The sequence below is a fragment of the Augochlora pura genome, chromosome 8 (assembly GCF_028453695.1).
Source record: "Augochlora pura isolate Apur16 chromosome 8, APUR_v2.2.1, whole genome shotgun sequence".
NCBI lineage: Eukaryota > Metazoa > Arthropoda > Insecta > Hymenoptera > Halictidae > Augochlora > Augochlora pura.
In genome coordinates this window covers 12,934,399-12,957,674 of record NC_135779.1, presented here as the reverse complement: position 1 = coordinate 12,957,674, position 23,276 = coordinate 12,934,399, and the positions used below count along the sequence as shown (strand labels likewise).

The 23,276-nt window shown below is 34.7% G+C and overlaps 1 protein-coding gene across 7 annotated transcripts in view; it reads left to right on the top strand.

The window, feature by feature from the left end:
- LOC144474200 (cysteine-rich secretory protein 3) overlaps positions 1-23,276 on the top strand; it is a 224,041-nt gene that overhangs the window by 86,529 nt on the left and 114,236 nt on the right. For 5 of the 7 annotated variants that reach the window (XM_078188849.1, XM_078188850.1, XM_078188846.1 and 2 more), the window contains one exon: positions 14,457-14,524. The exons of the other annotated variants lie outside the window; for them this stretch is intronic. The gene's annotated coding sequence lies outside the window, so the exon portion shown is untranslated. The remainder of the gene's footprint in view (positions 1-14,456; positions 14,525-23,276) is intronic. 7 annotated transcript variants of the gene reach the window in all.

Genomic DNA, 23,276 nt, shown 5'->3' with positions numbered 1-23,276 from the left:
TTCGTGATAAAAATGAATGCATAAAATAACAAACTTTGAAGCAACAAAATTGTTCTACCAATTTTAACTTGTAAAAGTCACTGAAGTAATTACTACATTTTCACAAGTACATTTTTATGTAAATTTCTACATCTGCCAAATACACTTAGGAGGTTTTGGTTTTAAAATTCTGCGTAACAAGGTGGTCTGCGAAAGTTTCGAAACGGAGGTTAATTACTTTTTGATTGACGCAAACTACAGAACAAGTGTCGTTCCTTAATGGTAAGCGAAGCAGTTTAACATGAAGTTTACAATCTTGCAAAACTCGGACGCATATTTGTTCACTTTTTACGTTTATTATAGTGCTATAAGAAAACAAATGAAATAATCATGTTCATATCTACTAAGCAAGGGCAAAAATCATTTTCGTCGATTTAAAGCAAAATGGCTAGGATAATGTCAACAAATTCTGTTCTTTATTCTATTTGTTCTCTCACATTAATAATAACTAGACTGTGGATCTTGGTGCAAAGTTCACAGTAAAACTTTCTATTAAATTTAAATATCCTAAAATGGGTTGAATTGTGCAGCCTACTTTTCTCGTATCAATTTTTTTCACTTTAAAAAATTACATCAATTTCCATATTGGGACCTATACGAAATATTACGACCACCTTTTTCACAAAATCGACTGCTGGGTGTCGCCCACTGGATTCGACAATCGAGAATTCGGATCTAGAAACCGCGGACAAGATTCTCCGATTTTCGCACAGATGGAAAGGGAAAGAGATACCAAGGGGTTGCTGGGCGACGCAAGGCCCGAGCATGTCTTGATTGTACAAAGAGCCTCGTCGACAGGCAATCTGATTGATTGATATGATTACGCTTGTCCCGTAGAGTTTTTCTACGAGATTCTGATCATCTAACTGCACTTTGATCCCTCTGACGGAATTCTGAAAGTCAGAATAGCATCTGAATAAATCGCCTTTATGGCGAGTTGAATTAGATTGGTCCAATCTTTACATAGATTGATTTGTTGGACTGTAGAGTGTTATCAATGAAAGTGTTCGTAGAGGTTCTGCAAAATTCTTTCCTGAATATTATTATCAATAAAAAAATACAACTGTGCCAATACGTTATACCTAACAGGGCGAAATGTTTAAATAAATTCAGTTTTGCCTATCTTATGATACAATACAAGTTACTTGCTTTTAATGTTCGATGGGTTTAGTTTTCACTTAATGAAGAGTTAATTAAGAGCATCTTAGAGGATATGTTGACAAAAATTGATAAATAAAACTGTAAAGCGGTTTTGGTATACTGAGTTATTTTTTTATTAAAAATGTCCGCCGTTCGAAATATGAAATTCAAGATGTTATTAAAACACTTTTAAGTGGCCAACATAAACTCTAAGAAATAAAATAATTACTATTCACGTCAGAATGTACTGCCATCATAATTAAAAGTTTCCTTAATCGAATTGATTCTAAATATAATTACATAAGTTATATTATATTACATTTACATTTATTATATAAATTATATTATATTATATATACGTTATCGTATAATGTATCATATATTTTATGTATGATATAATAATTGATGATTAATTATATTCATATTACATAATTGTGCCGTCTATTTTCAAAGCAATCTGAATCCACTTATATTGAAATTGAGATATTTAAGAGCTGTGTTTAAAAAAAATTTTTATATATACATATCAGTACCAATGTGTCACACTGTTTATATGTATCTAAGAGACTTAAATATACGATTCTTATTAAAATAATAGTGATTATTAAGTAAATAATATATAGCATATTACTTTCAAAAATAAAAAATGACAAATGGCCATATGTCATTTTTCAAATAAACGTCTCAATTTGTGTATTTATATTTACAATCAATTCCATTAATGGAATTTTTAGTTTCGACCGCAATACGTCTTGACATAAAAATAGTAATTATTTAACTATACAGTTAAATGAAATAAGGAAAATATACAGGCAACATAAAATGAACAAATCCAGCTTTCAAAAATGCGAAATTGCATCTTTTCTGTAAAACCTCAGTGCTTCGTTCCGAAGCCACGAGATCGTAAAGAAAATCAATAAATGTCCCGCGTCGATAACGGTCGCCTCGCAAAACCCGGCTACTTACATAAAAATCAGTTTGAGACTGATTGGCAGTTCTCACAGCGTCTCTCGAGCCTCGGCGGACCGTGATTTCTGACTCGGCCGAGTAGATGTAAAGTACCAATTTCTCACGGGATCATTATTTTTAAATAAACCGCGCTCAGAAAGCACGCGACCGAGTTCGATTTACAATTGACCAGTCTCGCGCATATCGGTCCAATTTAGATGCTCGCAGAAACCAAAAAAAGGTATAGACATGGATAACGTGCTCAATTTTATCGATAATTAGCGACTTTGAGAGACGAAACTTTTATTGAACGATGGCTTTATCATGAAATTTGAACACTCGTGAATCTAATCCTAACTAGACTTGTAGGTAATTTTTATTCCATCGAAGCGAACATCGATATCTGTTCTTGATCATAACCAATATAATGATAATAATAATAATAATAATAATAATAATAATAATAATTGTTGCTGGAATACGGATATTTGTGTAAAATAAACGTTTTCTGCTTCGATTGTAAAACAGTTGAGTTAACCTAATTTTCTTTGCTTTTTTTTTTAACATTGTTCATAAGATGTGATTAGCGCATCAACATTCTTAGGTGTATTTGACTTATTTGATTTTTTCATTGTTTCTGATTCCATCCACCAATTTTTATTACGAATTTATAAAATTCGCAGTTTAATTAATATATTCAAATCAGAGCGAGACGTAATTTTATGCCAATCTTCTATTTATTAGTTTTTCTATTAATAGCACCTACAGTCGTTGCATTGCTTGACGCGCGTACTTCTTGTTCATTATCCTCAGTTATTTTGCATGCTCTTTTTTTCAATAAAGTCGCATTGGTTTCCGTGAATATTTATTCATTTATTGTACGAATTTCTTAAACTTGAAATATTTTAACAAAATATTACAATGAATTATAATACGTTATTTCCTGTGGATTTTGATAGGCTGATTTTAAATCGCAAAATTTATCCGCCACATCAGGATTTTAAAATAAATTGATTCAAGTGAAAAATCATCGAATTTCTGATGTTTTCGACGAAATGATTTGATAATTGGCTGACTTCACGATCGTATCCCCTATATATAGAAGCGATAATTGAATTTTTGTATCTGAACCATATATTTCCCGAGACTTTCGCGGACAACGATATCCATTCAGAAACACTCGGCATGTTCATGTTCCGTTCGACGTTCGATAACCATATTTCCTTGAAAGTAACAAGGAGAACGGAATCCGTCGACGGCGACGGTAACGAGTGGAACGTGTGGGTGGACGGCGAACGGTGATGCATTCCGATGATTTATAAGATTGCAACCGCTTAAGGGGAACGTTTCATGCTCGGCCGATATTGAAATGCGGCTGACAGAGCGCACGGTTTTTGCTGCGGAATCGGCCAGGAAAAGGAGAAAAAAGTAACTTAAACAGAGGCGTGATTGATTGACACGCTTTTGCCAGCTTCGTTTTATTTGCTCGGTCCCGATGATTGTTCACCATTTTTTCTCGTTTACGGTTCGGTGTTCGCCGCGCCGGATATAGACAAATCGCTCGTGGAAACAAGGCGAGGCAATTAGACAGAGTTAATTGTTAAATGGATTTGTAGTGTTACCGCTGTGCCGCGCAGATTGCCGATGTAGAATTTAATAAACGATCCGTTTCGGTTTCACCGTGATTTCACTGGCTGCTAGGAGGCTACCAAGGTTTGGTTTTCATTATCGATCATCAACCCTCGGGCGGCTAACGAGTGCCGGCTGTCTATTTGAACCATTGCGAAAGTTTTCTTGAATGTTTCCATAGTGTTTCGAGCCAGGTGGGAGAAAACTTTGACCACGCATTGTTTATTGCATCCTTTCCTTCAATGTTTATTTCTTTGAAATATCTATGGCGTCTTTTATCGCTGTGGCCTTGATGTGTTTCGAAATCGGAATTTCAAGGTTGAAATTTCGTTTTTCATTTGGATTAAGTGCGACGTAGAAAATGAAAAATTATTGAAACTTGAATGGAGAAATTGAAATCGATATTTAGAAAAAATATTTAGACTAATACTCTAATCTTATAGCGTCAATATTTTGTGTAATTTTCTTTAAGTCCATTATTTATCAGATGTTTTTGGAAAGAAATTATAGTATAAGATCATACTTGATAAAACTGTAATAATATTTCGTTTAACGAAATGTGTAATAAATATTACAGTTGAATTATTCCATTACTTCGCAGCCATGATCCTTCGTTTGGATCAATCATTCGCTATATTCCTTGCCACTTATAAAATAATTAACACGAGTGGAAAATATTTATTTCATTACTTTTTCAATTTTCATTTTAGAGTCTACTTAATTTGATGGCTTTGAAAATTTCGGATTTGTTCACAGTTTCTTATAATTATGTATTCCACCACGACGATCCTTAAATAATCTAAGTAGATTTGTGAAAGCAGTAACTTTGTTACCATTAACAATGATTCTCAATCATTGCGAGATACAAGTCATCAAAGCTTTACTAAGCAGTCTGCCTCTAAATAGAAGCTACCGTCTAATAATCGTTTCTTATTTTTTCTTAATTTGTTACGAGTAGTTTCTGCTTAACACGTTGACGCCGGCTTGACCCACCGGTGGGTCATACGTGTCAGACCCGTGGGCGGCGTACATTTGCTTGTTTTGCTTGCATTTCACAAAATAGATACTACGAAATAGGTTTATGTTATTTTATCTGAACATTATAAACAGATATTCAATAGTAAAAATATAGAAATTAAATATTATAAGCTTAACATAATTATTTAATTTTTGTAAATTTCGGGCGCCGACTCGCAGAGAAACCGTGAATAAAGACGCTATTAAAGATATTAAATTACTATATAATTTTGCTAAACAATTTGGTTTCTTCTAAATATGGCATAACATTTTCTGTTTGTTTATAGTTGTCCAAGTATTCTATGCTATATCATAAACTTATTATATTGTGTTATATCCTAGAATGTTATATTATTTATAAGAATCTGATTATTATATTAGAGAACTTCGTTCGCTTTAATTACGTCATATCAAATCAATAAATAACCATTTAATTTTTCCTTTTCTGCTTTCAAGCCTAATTTGTTCGCTTAATGCCTTGATTAACTTCTCCACAAGAAATACTTTACGATGTAAATCAACATGCTGTTCCCACCAACAAATAAACATTTGTTCATGCTGTTCAAATTTCGTGTCGTTGCTTTATGTTCGACAACCATTATCTCACGCCGTGCACGCAACGTAACCGTAGCAACATTGTGAAATAAAAAAAAGTAATCCAGGCCAACGGGAATCGAAATTCTGGACCTTCGCTTTATCAGTCGCACACCATTTCACTTTGCTAACGCGTCCTCGTTAATTTCCATTTACGTCCGCACTACACCTAGCATGTCCATAACTTTAATTGTTTCTATCTCGAAAATTATGGAGCTATCCTATATAGGTTTTCACGTACAGTCAGTAGCAAAGATCTAGGCATATCGATGAATTTTTAAACTATTTTAGAAAAATTCAGAGTTTTGATTATTTCACAGCGTTTGATTTAGGATTATGTAATTATAAAATATGAAATCTATAGAAAATAATTGTACAAGATCATTCAGAGTATTCTGCATGTAGAAAAGACCGTATTAAAGGCCATAGAATTTTATTATACGATTATTATTAGATTGCTGTCATTGTGTGCACAATGTTTAATATCTGTATTTAGATTATTATACTGTGATATATTTCGTTTATTTGCATTCTTTTAGAATCTAAGAATGAAGTGAATAAGTGACTAAGAAATAAGTGAAAAGGTTTCTTCTAAGATATCGATATAATATTAACGACATAATAAAATAAAAATATTAGAAACGTCTGAGAGCGTTTGAAAAAATATACTAATATATTAATCATTGCAGCTTCTTATATTACTTTATATTATAAATCTACATTAGGAATAATAATAATTAGTTTTGGAATTGTATGGATTTATGAAAAAACTGAATGCGTGTAATTTGGAAAAATGAAAATAATTAAAGAAAAGAAAATATTCTTGATTGATTCTTACGTTTTACAACAGTCGCCGAACACGTTGATTTCGCATAAAAATCCGCGGATCGGAAAATATACATTGATTTCGTCGTCTCTAGTCAACTTTTACCGCTCAAGAGCGACACCTATAAATCACAAGGAGCCCGTGAACCATAATCTGTGAAAAAGCTCGTTAAAATCGAAGCTCGGTAAACCGCCGTCCACTTGCCAGTCACTTTGAGTGGCTGACGTGAGCGAGTCGGTGCTCGTAAAATCAATTCGCCACCTTGCCATCGCTGGTTCAATTTGCCGCATTTATCAATCAAAAATTCCTCTTTAACACAAAGGAGGCGCCGCCAACGGAGGATAAACCGGCTAGATGAAAAGGGACGGCTCGTTGCCGCGTGATTGTACAAAGAGCGAGTAGTGAGCCAATTCGATTGCCCGGCCGCGATCTTGGTCGCGCGCTCGAGATTTTTTGCTATCTCTTCGTTGCACCTCGGCGAATAAGATGCAGGGGGGCTGAATAAGATGCAGCTTGTTGGGGATGGAACGGGAGAGGGAACACACCAGGGCCAATCATTAGGCGAGCCCATTGAGATCCTTCGACCGAGCGTTGTTATCTCCAGACTCCTCGATTTGTCGTTATCGGTTCGCTTGTCTTCGTTCGACTGGCTCTTCCGATCAATTCGAAGGCAGCCCTCGGTGTCATATCGATTTCAAGCCGGAACCAATCGCTACCGGTCCTCGGACCCGCCGTACCGCGCTGTTTCTTAGCCGGCGCCGGTATCGTGCTCTTTTATCAGCTGCAATCGAGGCGAATGTAACATTAAAGCGCGGCGCAATGTTTTTGATGGTCCAATGTCCGCCGATAACCGAGCCCGTTACCAACCTGCAGTTTCTTTAACTTTCGCAATGCACGACCCGGAATGGAACACTGGTCTCCCCGCTGAATTCGGTATCATTCGAGGTTGTATCGTTGGATAGCTTGCATTATAAAAATGGGATTTCCATCGGAATTTTGCTGGGACCGAAAATAACAGATATTCGAAAAATCTAGATCAGAAAAATGATTAATGGTAATTCGTTTATTTGTTATGTTCAAGGTGATACTCGTAAACTGTAACAAGTACCATTTTATGCTTGTAGTAGTTTATTCTTATGTAATCGCGATATCGAAAGGCTAAGAATAATTTATATTTTCCTAAATAATGTTCCGTAAGGATTTAGATGCTAATAGTCAGTATTATAATACTGAACAACATGTAATAACCTTGTATTAGTTATACGAGCCATCTACTTTAAATCGTTAATAAATAAAAACCATGAAGGAGGAAACTTTTTAGTAGCAAATATGAGTAAGTGAAATGTAAAACAGCGGATAGGGCAATGAGCCGAGTACTGTGGGGTGAATAGTTGCCATGATTTGTTTTCGGATATAACTAACTTTATATTTATCTAATGAGACATCTTATATTTTCGTATTGTTTTACTTTGTTTATTCTTGAATACAAAATATTATTAGGTCTTATTTGGTATATATAAAATTAATAATATCCAGGAAAAAACGCAGACACACTAATTTCTTACCTTACAGTAACTATAATATTTCTAATACCTTATAATAGTCTTTATATAAAATTTAATATAGTAAAATTTAAAAGGAATATTTCAGCGATTGGACAGTAAACTAGTCCTTCTAAGGAATAAATTCAAGTCATTTAATTTTAAGGAACTGATATCATTTTAAATATGTTCATTCAATTATGCTTCCCATTGTAAGCGCAAACAATTTATATTTTGCATAAATAACCGCAGTCTATCGATCATAGGCAAAGGAAGAAATATCATTTCAAATACATCGGACGAATATTCGAATTGAATTCAACATGAGTTATAACAGGCCATATTTGCAATAGATCTGTACGTGACATGATTGAGCTGAATTTATAGCAGATGTTGGGGTTAATTTAAGCATGGTTTAGCGTTGAATTATGACCGAATTAGGCGTAGAGTACAATAGAGTTATACTCGTGTTACGTTGGTCATAATGCTCATCGGTTCTGAATTCGATACAGTTAAACAGTGCTAAAACAATAGGACAAGTTAAAATCATTCCAATTATTATAGTAAAATTCTTAATGAAGGCTAAACTACGGTTTGTATGATATTTAACCTAGAATAAAAAATAACATTAATTATACATGTAATTGTCACAATAGAGATACAATGTATGTATCAGGATATCCCGTAAGTTTCTTCATTTTTTTATGCGAAATTAATAGACAAAATTAAAAGGCCTCATTGTGTCCTTTTTCCAAAAAACTTGAGGCTTACTTGCAAAATATTCATCGAGATGCGTTTTTATTTCGCTTTCGGATTTCTGACATTTGTCACGGAGAGAATTTTTTAACAAGAGAAACAAGTAATAATTAGATGAGGCAAAGTCTGTGAAATACGGAGGATGAGCAAACTGTAAGAGTTTCTGTCTTACGGCGAACGCAACATGCTATCTTGCGTTGTTGTTTCTATTTCCTTAGGGGTTGTTCACTGTAAAGTAATTCTTTATTACGGCGACTCCATATGATCAACCGCCGTAACAATATCAACTTTTAGTAAAATATCAAATAGCCAGTGTGAAGAGTCGAGTAAAAACAGCTCGGCACGGAACATGTTAAAAAAGGATTTTTTTCATGTCGCTGAAGAAACAAATCGCGCGTAGAGATGCTTTTCATAAGGTCGGTCTCCGTCAATTGGCGTGGAACCTAAACTTCGTACCAATTCACATATCCCATTTTGATTAAATGATTATGTACCGTTGTCCGGCGAATGTTAGTGACTTCCAACATCTAGTGCACACTACTACCATATATCGCGGATTTTCATCGTGCATACTCTCGAGGTCGTACATAGTGTGGCGCGGAAAAGACTTATGGGACACCATAATACATAGTATACATGTACAATGTGGACGAAGCTCAGTTTCACTCACTTGTTTGGCCATCTCGCGCCAGCCAAGCTCGCCTCTTATTGGTCAGTGTTCTTTGATAACAACTCGTAAACAAAGCTGCGGGTTGCATTTTCTCTACGGAGAAATTTGCTTTAAATGACCATGATTTTGGGATATTTTCACAACTGTTAACAATGTTAGACATTTAATAGTGTTCTTAAATAGTATATTTCTGAGTACTTGTAAAAACTCTTTTCATATAAAACAAGATCTATAGTTTCGGTAAACGTCGATAAAATGTAACGAAGAAAATGTTTATGTATTTTGAAACGTCAATGAATATGTCTGGAAAATGACAAAAAGCTTCATGAGTGCGTTACAAAAGAGTTGCCGAAAGTCATCCTTTATAAATATATTACAGTAAAAAAATAAATAAATAAATAAATAAATCATTAAATAAAGGAATTGTGAGAATTTTGAGAGACTTCAATCTAGCAGTAAATTTGTTTGACATTTATCGACAAAAATTCTTAAACATCGTGGTTGTCTGTCAGCGTATGTAAATAGACATCATAAGAATACATGGTCGGAAAATTGAAGTCGGGTTAACGGCAATATCCGCGATCGAATGCTGAACGTTTCTTATCGCCGTAAAGCACGTCAGTTTTCCATTCTCATCTGATATTTCAAGGAGAATATTCGGACGGCTATTCCAATTATTGAAATTGTCGCCAGTAGCTGATGAGCCACGGAGAGGTGTAGAGGAATTCTGACGGCTTGTTCGCTCTGAATTTGACGTTCAATCACTGCGGACCATTTGTACGTATTTACAACGGTGCAAGTTCGACGACTGTTAGTTAATTGGCTACGTAGATCGTAGCCTAGATGCGTCTATGTTCCGGCTTCGTTCCCTTGAGATCAATTAGACGTCACCTGGATGTGAGTGGAACTGCACCTGAAGGTATCGGCTGATCAAGAGATCTGGAACAATCGATTTCCTTGAGATATCGGCTTGGCTGCTGTCTCAGGTGTTCGTCGCGGCTGCGAGCTTTAATAAGTATAATTCTGATACCCTTTGAATCATTGTACTAGACGGCTGCGAGAGAAATTGGCTGGGGTTGAGATTCCGTTGAAAATGCATCTTTCAATCAGGCTCAGCTATAAATTAATCAAAGCGACGTTCGTTACGACATCTCTAAGATGAACGCGACATTATTCGAAGTATTAGCGAAGGAAATAAATTAACGAATCGGAAATGTCACGGATTCACGCTTCCATTTGTTCATTTTACGTAGATGTCAGAATACATCATAATAATTTAAACGTTCGAAGAACGTATTCATATGTGGAAGGAAACGTTGCATTATTAATAAACTGTGTCGTTTATGCATTTATGAGAAAAAAACGAGTGCAACTGCGATACACTAAAAAACATTTCACCGGTTAACTCTTTTAATCTCTTCGAAAAGTGTACGAGTTACTGTAATTATTAGATTGTGGATTTTATGCATTTATAGCGAAGATGAGTAATGAAAATTGGAAACAATGCAAATATTAAACGAACTTAAGGATACCTACGTATTATTTTTGATTTATATAAATTATTACAGTTTTGGATCATCTTTAGCTGTTTTTGGCGAGTATACTCGTTAAAGAATTACAATATTTTGTGGCATGATTACAATTGACTTTATTCGGATAATTTATTTCAATAAAAAATAATTCGAATAATTAAATAAAATAATTTGTTACGAATAGAGAGTAATTGTCGTTCGAATGAAATATTCGACTAAAAAAATTCGTTCAAATAATTGTTTTAGATAAATATTTATTCGTGACAATACGAATGTTACTAATGACCCAGCCGATAACGTGAAAAAGGAGTACAAAAATTTAAATAACTGATAGATCAGTATTCATGATCACAGTTGTCAAGTTGTAACTTTATATCTTCATCGCAGATCAGATTCGTGAAAGTTTAGCAAAGGATTACGAGACAAAGTTTCTGTTCAACCTAAATTCGAGCGATTCGGGCGTTATGTGGATTCGGTAATCAAGATGGGAGGCCGCAATAAGGAATCTTTCACGGTCCAGCTGGTCCCGTTGATCAAAAGGACCGACAATCCGGTTCTCTTCTGCCCGAAAGCTGTGATCAGTTCACAATAATCGAAATCCAATGGTACCTCCGATCGACAACGATTTTGGCGACGAAACGGTCGTCTTTGCACCTCAATGTCCTCATTGGCAGGCAATATGTGTATCCAGAAATCCCGGGCTCCTGGTCCATAATCCGTGGGGTCTTAAGGCAAATCCGGGGCTCGTCGAAAAGGAAGGGAAAACGGCTCGAAATCCGCGGGTGTCTTCATCGGCAACTGGCCAATATGCAAATCCGTGGGAGCGAGCCACCGAGTTTATCCATATTAATGCTTTCTAATTAAGCTGCAGATTGGTTCGTTCATATTTTCCGCGCTCTTGTTTCTCGGTCGGTTGATAAACTGGCCAAAATATGCGCTCGCAAGTTTCAGAGATTAACAACCGTATAATTCTTATTGAAACTCGAGAACGGAGAATGCAAACAATCCACGCCGATGTTAGGAAACTGAAGAGCCGGCACTTCGGGTGTCGCTCCTGCCACCGATAACCCAGTATCCTAACTTTTTCATCGTCCTTTTTTTCCTGCCGGCGTTGCGGAGCCAATAAAGATTCTTCGAAGAAAATGCCAACCCTTCGGCAATAAATTTATGGCCGGAATATAGATTTACGATGGAATGTGAAAATGAAACTGATTTAACTGTTATACGTACGGAATAACAATGTTGGAAACATTTATTTGTTTATCGTCCCGTTAGATTAGTTTTATCAACTTTTCTGTCTTATTAACTCTGTTTGCTCTTTATTTTCCAAATTATGAAATAAATGAACTTTTATCCTAAATTCAATTCTGATAGATTTCCAATAAAAATTTAAATTTTCTCACATTTCCAACAAAAAAAACTAGAAATTATAAAATTAGATTTTTAATAGAAATTTAAATATTAGTACATTGATGTATCACATTTTTAATAGAAACTTAAGTTTAATGATTTTTAATTTCTGTTAATGCTTTACTCATCTTCAATCGTCCTTTTTTCATCTTTTTTTTTATATTGTGATGTCGGAAGAAATTGTTGCAGTATGCGAAGTCGAATAACTTTTTAAATTATGGTGGAAGTTGCTTTCACTTTTCAACACCTTTTTAAGGAATTCTCAACCGAATTTCAATTTCAACTCTTTATGATCCGTCATTTCTATATGGATTTGAAATAACTAACGTGACTTCGAATCAGTGAATGTAGAAACGTATTCTTTAGTTAACAACGAATTTACAATTTTTGAGAATAGTGAATTTATTTTGTAAAAATTGTCTATTTTAAAATACTGACGTATTTGCATGACAATTAAACGCGTGTTCGATGTCGCACTGAATGAAAATATCGGCTGTCGTGCCAGCAGCATTTAAAATTAGATAATATTGAAGTATCCTTTTCTAATCCATTAATAATTAATAAATAACGTTGTATAACATTAATTATTTTTTCAACATTCGTCTATTTTGTAATTCTTAATAGAATTAGGAGATCAAAATAGATTAGTGTAGAAATTTAAATTTAATAGAAATCTGAGTAAATAATTATGTCGCCCCTAAAGTGTTAAAATGATAATTAAAATTTTCAACTACACACTCGAAAGAAAGCAGTAATGCAGGGACAAAAGGCGTCGGAAATATTTCAAAGAAATGAACATCGAAGGAAATGGTATCATAAACAATTCTCCGTGGAATCAATTTTACGCTGTGCAAGTTGTAATCTCGAGATTATGCGGTGCAAGCATTTAGACTTTGCGAGTAAGAACAGCTTATAAACCTTAACATTCTATCTCCCGAGTGTTTAAAGTCCAAATAACTATAAGCGGTATTGCATGTTGGATAGTTTCCACCAGATAGCTACAAGGAGAGAACATTGTTCCTGACATTTAAAACAATGCAACCGAGTTTGAAATACATTCGTAACGGAGAAGTTGTTCCGTATATAGCAGTGGGAACAATGGAAACATCCACCTTATTATAGTCTGGATCTGCAGTCATATGATTTTCCTGTAACACGAATGTAGTTGTTAAAACGAAGAAAGAGACGACTAGAATAAATAGATTAATTTATAAATCGCAATTGCAAAAAATATAAATTCGAATGCAGTGTAAAGAAATAATTTAATTTGAAAACTTGGAGTACATTTATAAACACCAGAGAGAACTATTACTGAAGGGTTTCAGTGGCATGATCGTCATTCGCGTTAGTATCAGAATCACGAGCGGCCAATTCCGCGCGTGTCGCGTATCCGAATTTGTTCGCGCGGCTTCATTACGCGTTATAATTACTCCACTAATTAATTACAGCAAGTTCGAGTTGCGAACTCGTGTCTGTCGAATGCCGCACCGATGTCAATACATAATACGGCTGTTTACGTACTTGCTCGTGGACGCCAGCTAGACGCACAAAGCAATTAATGCCGTTTACCGTAATTAGTTCCCCGACATTCTCAAGATTTAATTAACGTCGCATGCCGATTTGTTGCACACCCGATGAGCCCGGCGCTGGAAACTTTTATTCGCATCTGCTCGCAGAAGAGCGAACATCGAGTACTAACATTACATCTTATTGAAACAACAATTTAATGTATAAATATTACAATGTTATATTATTATGGGAATTATATAATTTGGACAGAAAATATTCGATCAGTGTACAATATATATTTAAAAAGAAGAATACTATTGTATGTATATTAAATAAGTATAAATTTATTCATATTCATGTTTTTCTCTTTTTTTTACTAAATATAAAACAAATTTTTGTGATGACTGTACTTTTTGCCTACATATCGTTCGCCTATTATTATAAATATATAAAATATATAAAAATTGTTTAATAAAATAATTGTCAAAGACAATGCAAAGTTCTGAAAATGATTTATGTTTATTATTAAGCACCTTGTGCTTTATTCTTATACGTGTAAAACTATTACACGTTTTTCAGTCTGCAGTTAACAATTTAGATACATGCAATATATTTATTTGATATGTTTATAAGAGTTTTTTCTTTATCGAAATAACTGGATATGATTATATTCCTAAGCAAAGAAGAATTTTTGTCATAGTTACAAACAAAATTCGTATTACGATTGTCGTTTGTTCGCAAATGAAACTTCACTGCCTTGTAACAACTACACGAACACATGCGTGAAACTAGTTTCGGATCCCGTGAATCTTTACTGACCTTTTACCTGTCCATTTCTGTTTCAGGATCAAACCTACGAATTTCCGGCGCGAAAGCAACAGGAAACGAATTGGTCGCGTTTGACATTTCACTGGTAAGTTCCGTTTTATGTATCTTGCGTAGATTTCTAATCCTAAACTAGATTACGATGGTCAGGTAACTTTAAATATACCATCATTAGTACACTTTTGTAAAATCAAGTTTTATCAAACAAATTTTTCATTTTTATAGTGTTCATATAAAAATTGTCTAACTTCTTATACTATTTAATAAACATTTGTCGCAAGTAATGGTATTATTATAAACTATATTCATAAAATGTATCTTTCCATTTGGAATAGACATTCATTATTGTAGATATTAGTGAGATAAATATCAAGTTTTCAGTATTCAACGCCAAACTTACATTGACTATTTTGAAAATGTGCAATATTCACGGAAACTATGGCAGCCCGTAATTGGCAGTCCAGTTAAGGGTTAAATGGGGCTAAATAGAATAGTGACAATTCGCCTGTGAACTACTATAGCAAAATTAAAGGAACTATTTCAATGATTGGACAGGAAACTAGCCTCCCTCATGTTAAAACGAAATTTTCATATGTGACTAAACGATGTAAAAGATTATAGCATTTTGGAAGATATTTAACTGGTTTTTGTCACTTTTTGTCATTTGCAGTTGTATTAGATTGCAAATAATTCACAATGTTTCGTTCACCCGATGCTTACGAATTCTCGACAACTGGTTAATTGCGAATATTTTACACGATAGCGGGAACCGTTTGTTTCGTAGTTTACTCGTCAATAACGAGAATCCTGATCCCGTGGCATCGCACGCCGTAGCTTAAAGCTACCTGTGAGCGTTCCGCACCGCCGCGACGGACTCTATCTGGGAAACGCTTTTGAATACGCCCGTGTATTTCGGAGCAACCGACGACTGCACATTTGAATTATCCCGCGCGCGCGCGAGAGAGAATAATGGGCCGCGCGTAGTATTGTCTGGAAACAAGGGTGAAGCGATGATAGGTTTTATAATTATGCGGAGCACCGTGCTCGGACGCAAGAAACGCAATGTTTACAGCGGCCGTTTTCAGTGATATTACATTTCGATAATGATCCGCCTGCAACGGAAAGATAGCACGCATCGCGTTCCAAAGTGACTCTGCTTTGAACCGGGGATGGAACAGAAACGCAATAATGCTCGATTTAATTGCAAAACAACCAGAAAGCTTTAAATACTGCTCCTTTATTCATCAGACAGAGTTATGCGCAATCGTCTGATAAACGTGGTTTTACACGAGAGTGAATTTCTATTACGAATAGAGTGCGGATTTTTATGTATTTGTGACGCGTGCAGATTTTTAAAATGCGTATAAATGTGTGGGTTAACATGGTCTCGTAATAGTAATTTTTTAGTTCACGAAAGAACTTTGTTTTTTGGAAAATAACGTATGAATAATTATGAAACAATTATTAAATTATTGAATTTAAATAATTATGAAGAATACAAGTGTACACAACATATCCCAGTAAAATGTGCTCTTATTGTATGTTTCTTGGTGAAGCTTTATAAGGTAATTAAATAATTAATTATTTCAAGAAGAGATATTTACACTTTTCCGACCGATTATTTAGCTGTAAGCATTTTTAAATTCTCAGAACATTAGTAGTAAACAATAGTTATTTGATCTATTTCATTTATTTTATTTTTGTTTTATTTATTTTATTCGTCGCGGAAGGTGTCTATTATTTTAAAAAGTTTTATAACAATACGGAGCTTGCAGTAGTACTATACAATCTAATTGTTATTTATTATTGAAGAAAAATCTATTGCCAGCTTGGAAAGTGTTTGGTAGATGGAATTAGATCGTGTAATATAAAATTATTTCTCTTTCTCGGCTCCGTGTATTTATTAATAGACTCAGGGTTTATATCTATTATATACTTATATACCGATTTACATTTTTATTTTTCAAATAAAAAATTTCTATTGTTACCTCGAATGTGCTTCAAATACGTAAATAGTTAAGATGAAATAAAAATCTTATGAATCATCATAATATTCGTGTCTCCTTAAATTTAATAAATCTGTTAGTGCTATTAATTCATTAAACATTGTCTATTGTTGTTAACGATATGAGATCATTTCTGGATGCAGAAATATTAAATTAAAAATTATTAACATAATTTTACTGCAGAGTTTTATGTTTAATTGTCCGTGGTCACACTTTAACTCTTTGCACTCGAAGCCATTTCGACTAGAAATCTGAAGTAATTTTTCTGGCTTATAGTATTTCTATTTTATACAACAAAGTGCATTTTATGCATATATAATTGTTTCGTGTTATTCGTACTAATATAACATAACCTTAACAACTTTTTAAATGCAAACTTTGTTAGTATAGAGATTATTATGCAACGTGATAGAACAATTTTATAGTGTCACAGAGTTACCACACGAATGCAAAGGGTTAACTTTTTGGATCTAAAATAAGAAAATAGTCTTTCAGTTCTTCTGAAACAGAATTCTTGATAGTTCCCATTATAGTAACAATAAAATAGCGATATTATTAATTGTCATGAATGTACACATTTTCTGTATTTTGAAAATTTATATACGTCATAAGTAATTTATATCTAACCGTGTAATATATTTATTGTTGAAAGTTTAGATAACAAACTGCGCAATAGTATTTAAAAAGAAGCTTTGATCAGTTATGATTACTAGCAAAGGTCCCAATATATTTCTTTTTACGTAGAAATTCAATATTGGATTCTTGAGAAGAATCTCAAGTGCTTTAAAAGAGACGTGCTTCTATGGCAGCTATTTTCATTAAAACTTAATTAAAGGATCAAACGATTTATCGTGTAAGAGGTACAATGCCGATGAAGATTTTGTGCTTTCATAAATACTCTCATTTGAATGTAAATTAAATACAGCGTTCACTTTTGACTTCCGTGGACTAGTGGAGAACAACTGAGTCATTTTTTTTTATTTAAAACGTCACGCAGGATTACAACGATGAAAGTGGATGAAATCTTCCGAAAATATTTCAATTTCCAAATTAAGACATGCGAATTCACGTTAATTAAATGTGTTTAATTAATGTATGGTACGAATGTACGTTCTGCTTTTCATTCCATGACAACCTCGCCTTTAAAATAATGTGAGTCTTAAATGGACTTTCAAGCTTTCATATTATTCGCTGAAATAAACTTTATCAAATATGTTCCTTTTTAGAACGTTGTTTAATTTGTTAAAAAGTTACTGTAACGAATTGGCTAACAATTCAATTTATTATATTAATGCGGAGAGTGCGTTTAAAATTAAAAGTAAACAATGGAAACAGTTAGAGAGTTACGTATGAAAATATAAATAAAAGCCGACAAATGTTTCATTTAATAATTGCTGCTAACATCTCGCAACGCATTTTCATGTTTATTAAAAACGTCACACGCGATAAAGAGAAATGTTAAATATATCTCTGTTATAAACATTTAACGAACATACGCGTGGATATAGTATATTTAGTATATCAATATTTATTAATTATCTCGTTTTCACGGTGAATCAAATGAAAAAACAAATGCAGTTACAATTACATGATACCTACAATTCAGATTGTGGTACAAATGTTTCGAACGTATTTTTATAGCAATAACATAAAATCGTTCTAAATGTACCGCCACAGTTGGAATTCCGCTTTTGTTGTGCGGCAGAAGACAAGATTAAAGAGCTGCATTAAAACTGAAAATAAAACATTAACTGACTAAAATATATACAGCTGTGTACGAATAAATGTGGACACTTTTTAAAACTCAGTCATATTTCTGAAATTGTATAAAACGTAATGGATTTTTTTATTTTAGGATACCTTTTTTGTCAAAGAATGTGTAACAAAATTGTTGCAGAAGTAGTAATGGGATGGAATAACAAACGATGATAGAAAATCGCTATAGATAAAGTTTGCAAAAGAATTAATATGCGTTATGTAACAAATTAGCCTTCCTATTACCTTAGAAAAAATTTAAATGCTTTCGTTCAACTTTAAACAAGTTATTTCATTTCAAATGGTGACCACGTGTACAGTGATGTGAATAATTGTAGACTCAAAATAGCTCTTACATTTTTTGTGATATTTTAATCAAATTGTTGGGGCGTCACGGCGTCGATCAGTATTAGCGACGAAGTATGACGCTATAGGTGTGGACTGTGTAAAATGTTGACTTGAAATTTAACTAACAAAACTTATTTGGTCTACTATAATACACTTTGGTCTTAGGTTTTAGAATTCTACGACAGCTCTATCGTCTGCATATATGCTACGTGTTCTATACTATGTTCCATTCTATTATCTATTCGATTCTGTTATATATCGTCGCACTAGCTTTTATGAAAGCTCGGTCGCAGGATAAATTTGGTAGAGATGGAAAAAATGTCTAAGTAGGGATAGGAAGAAACTCTGTGGTAGGGGGTGGTTTCGCAACGTTTGACAGGGATTTCCTCCAGGTCTGACTGTACCGTAAAAGTAGCCGTTCGCGGAACGGTCGCGAGCCTGTCTTGGGCCTTCAGGCCTCTGTTCGCGCAGCCCTTTAAAAATCCACGAGGTTTATGATGTCAGCATTTGCTATTGAGACCGAAAACAAGATATTTTAAACCGATAAAATATGCGTCGCTCGAAATATTAAAATTACTTGATAGTTCGGTTCCTCAAAAATAGCCTTTTACCATTACTAGCACCATAAACTGTAAATTGGTCTTCCTTATTTAAAGATCGTTCTTGAGGCCCTATGTCCAGGACTCAACACAAATGTTAACAGCACACCATATTTATACTTTTTTATGTTAGTGATAATAGAGGACAGGACAAGTTAAATATTAGAAAATATAATTTTTTTTCTTGGTGTTCGTTTAGATAACGAGAACAATGTTTCGTGCGTTCGCCAGAAAAAAAACACAGCGTGTACACCTTTCCATTTCTGCTGCAGCCTGCTACCCCCTCTATGATCGCAGATAGTAATCTATTATTGACCGAAAAGGGTGTCGAATATCAACACTACAATCAGCTGCTGACATTTGACACCATCTTTGTCCAACAGCTGATTACTACCTGCGACCATAGGAGACACAGTGGACTACAGCAAAGGCGGAAATGCAAACACGCTGCGTCTTCTTTTGGTGAACGCACGGTACAAGTTAATTTGAGCCCGTTACTGTCCAACTGCAATCTATTCCCAGAAAATCAAATTGTCTCTAACTGTGTAGACACACTTAACAACGGAAGAAAATGAACAGCATGCCCCAAAGTAAGTTCGAGGAATTATGAAAACTATTACTCGTGTTTTATTACCGCAAGTTGAAAGGACTCGGTAGTTCGCGAAGCAGAGCGGCGAACGTTCCGCGTGTCCGCTCTTGAAACTTTCCGGCATCGAACGTTCCACGTATCTTCCTCGGAAACTTTTATATACCCGGAGGGTTTGTCCGAGGCATTTCTGCGACTTCATTCCGCGCGAAACAATACAACCGGCGGGCGGGCGGGTGGGCGCTGTGGCGGCGGCGGCAGCGGCGGCGTTGGCCGCGCGGTAAGAAGATGGAGAGTCGTTCTCGGCGACGGGGCCATGAAAAATTCGGGCAAAAATTGTTCACGTAGGGACGGTTGCTCGGTACGAAACGTGAGCCCGGGATCCGGCGGCGGCGGCGGCGGCGGCTGGATATATTTTCGCACAAATGAAGGAAACGAAAACGTTTATTCCCCGGAGATTCACGGAGCCAGCCGCAGGCTCGTTTGAGATGCGGCGCGCGAGCAATTTGAAGCGGTATCTCGCAGCCCGGTGCTGTGCTCACATTCTGATGTTCGCGAGTACGCCTGTTTGCCGAGGGGCAACCACTTTCATACATGTATGCATGCCTTGGGACACGCCGAGCGGGATTTTATAAGAGATTTTATCCATTCCAAGTGAATTCCTTGCGCCAAAGGGCGCGGACCGACAGAGGTGTTTCATAGTTCAACACCGAACCGCCCCCGCTGCCTCGCTGCGCTACAGCGACAAGACGGACCTTCTGTGTACCCCGTTGTTCGCAGCCTAATCGCGATGCAGAATAGTGAGCGTGACTCGCATCGGACACAAGAGTTTCGGGCACGCCCGATACCCGTTGCCCCTTACCTTACACGCGAGGCAAAGGTGAAACAGAATTTTCTATAAAAATTAGGAATCCTTCGTCAGACGATTTTACTAATTGTCCAACAATTGCTAGTTTCAAATGATTATGCCGTTGAGAAAAAGACAACTTAGTCCAGTTTAGATTTGCATGCTGCAAAAGCCAATTAAATGCTTATTTGTTGATTTTCCACGACGTAATTGTAGTGAACGAAGTTTTCTACATTACAATTAATATATTAATAATAAATGAAATATGCCACATTTGAGGTTGTACCAGAGAACGATATTGTTTTAAAATTTTATTCAGTAAAACGAGAAGTAAACAGAAGAAAACTAATTTATCCTTGTCTCAAAATACAATAAAATTGAATCATAGCAATAATTTAGTAAAACTATGAAGCTACCAATAATTTATTTATTATTGAGATAAATGCGTCAGATTGTACTACTGTAAGTTGCAATATTATTACATAAATTTTTAAATATTAGGTACCTTTCACGATTAATGAAATAAATAAAATAAAGATAACATAAATATCGTTTAAAGCTAATGTTATGTAAGTATAAAAATATTAGTAGATTTAATTATCCTGTAATAACAGAAATATTTATGCCGAATGACCGGTCAGTAAAGTGTTAACAATCAAGTTGTAACTGAAGATAAAATTAACAAATTGTAGAATAATTGTATGCTCTGAAAATAATTCGATTTTTTACGAACGTCTTTACAGTGTCGGAAATATTGATCTTAAAAAATTACTAAATTATTTAGTTAAAGAATATTAATTATATTTCGTATTAACCTTCAAATGACGAGGGTTGGGTCCATTTGGACCCGGAGTTACAAACATTCTGTCTAAACACTAATTTTGCAGCAGCCCTATGTGGTTATTAACTATTTATATTGGAAGTAATGAAAGGATTAACTATGGCCTCAATAAACATATAAAAATTTAAACGGATCAAAAATGTGCAGAAGTTATGCATTTTAGTTTTTAAACTGCACGCATATCCATGTTTATATTTGCAACATATTTCGATAGCAAATTTTTCTAGTCTCCAGGGGAGCGAGTTTTGCATAATTTCCATAATGCAATGTTCCCGCTATATGTTTTGAGTGCAACTTGCGCGGGAGCTTATACGAATTTCGTGATTGAGTCATTATATATGCATATTCGATGTTTGTCAGGACCTACTTGAATATTTCATTAATATAGAAAAGAAATGCCCTCGGTCGACCCGGGGCATGTAGTGACTGATATCGAAAAAGTTTTTGAGAAATCCATTTCCTGTTAAAGTTCCATTCGTGGACGTTGCGGTTGAGGTATTGTGTCGAAATAGGATGCAATTTCAAGATGGAATCCAAATTTCAGTACTGCAGCACGGATCAGCGAAGGGGTTTGTCAAGTAAAATTGTTCAAGCGATTTCGTTGAAAATGTGAACATCGACATCGAAAATGTCAATGTTCGCCTTGGCGTCCGTTATTTGCAGAATTAAACGTCCTGCTGTCGCTATAAATCACTTCTTGCAAAATGTAAATATTCTTTGCCAATTGTAACAAACAAGAGATAGATTAATATTTCTCTCTTTGTTTAACAATTTAGTGAGTCGGGGATATTAAATACGTATTCTTCATTCTAACGTTTAAAATTTCACAAATTTATTTATAACAAGTTTGGTAACAGTTTATTTATAAATCGGTAACAATTTACATATTTGATAACAGTTTATTTATAAACACAGTGAATAGATCGAATACAAAAGAATACAAATAACCGAAAAGTTTTTTAACGGTTATGTCTCCCCCCACCGCACTCCGGCGCGAGTTTTACCGCCATTCCTCGTACCGTAGACATAACCGTAGTACATAAGCCGCAGTTGTAAGATCATTGTGCATAATCCATATGCTCATTGTCACATAAGTAAGTACCATTGTCATATATCGTAGAAGTATACAATGTGTCCGTATTTACATCTCCCAGAAAATATCTCGTAAGTGATTGAAGCTATGCAAAAGTTTAATAGAACAAAATTACACGCATTCAAGTTAGATACAAGGTGCACGTAAATGATCATTTTTCCATTTTTTTCTATCTATAGAAAATACTCTAATCCGAGTTATAAAGGTCAACTTAATATTTCAAATGGATACATATAATTTGTTTTGCATAAATTAACTTAATATTTCAAATGGATACATATAATTAGTTTTGCATATTCAGTGAGCTGAGATAATGTTCAATCGAAAATGGTTTATCAACTAGTGGCTTATTGTTAATTTAACATTCGAATCAATGTGCAACACGAGTAAATATAATACTGTAGAAGAATATTTCCAAAAATTGCGCAACGATAAATTTAATCGTAGCAATGACATTAACGATAAAACGAGAACGTATCCAACAAAATACCTAAAACATATTTTTCTCGAGTTAACTAAAGAATTTTGTCGGCAAAAGATCTTGCTTTCCTGTTCCCGTTTTTTTTTTAAATCACCTCACTTCACTGAAGAAACTTCGATAACAGTTTTTATGAAAATAAAACGAAACTGATACAAACTTCAGTTTCTTTTGTACCTTTTTTCAATTAGCTTCAAATACTGTGCCATTTCATCAGAATTACAAAAATGGCTTTATTTATGTAAGAAAACGATGAACGATAAGTCAATCACGCGTTCTGGCTTATC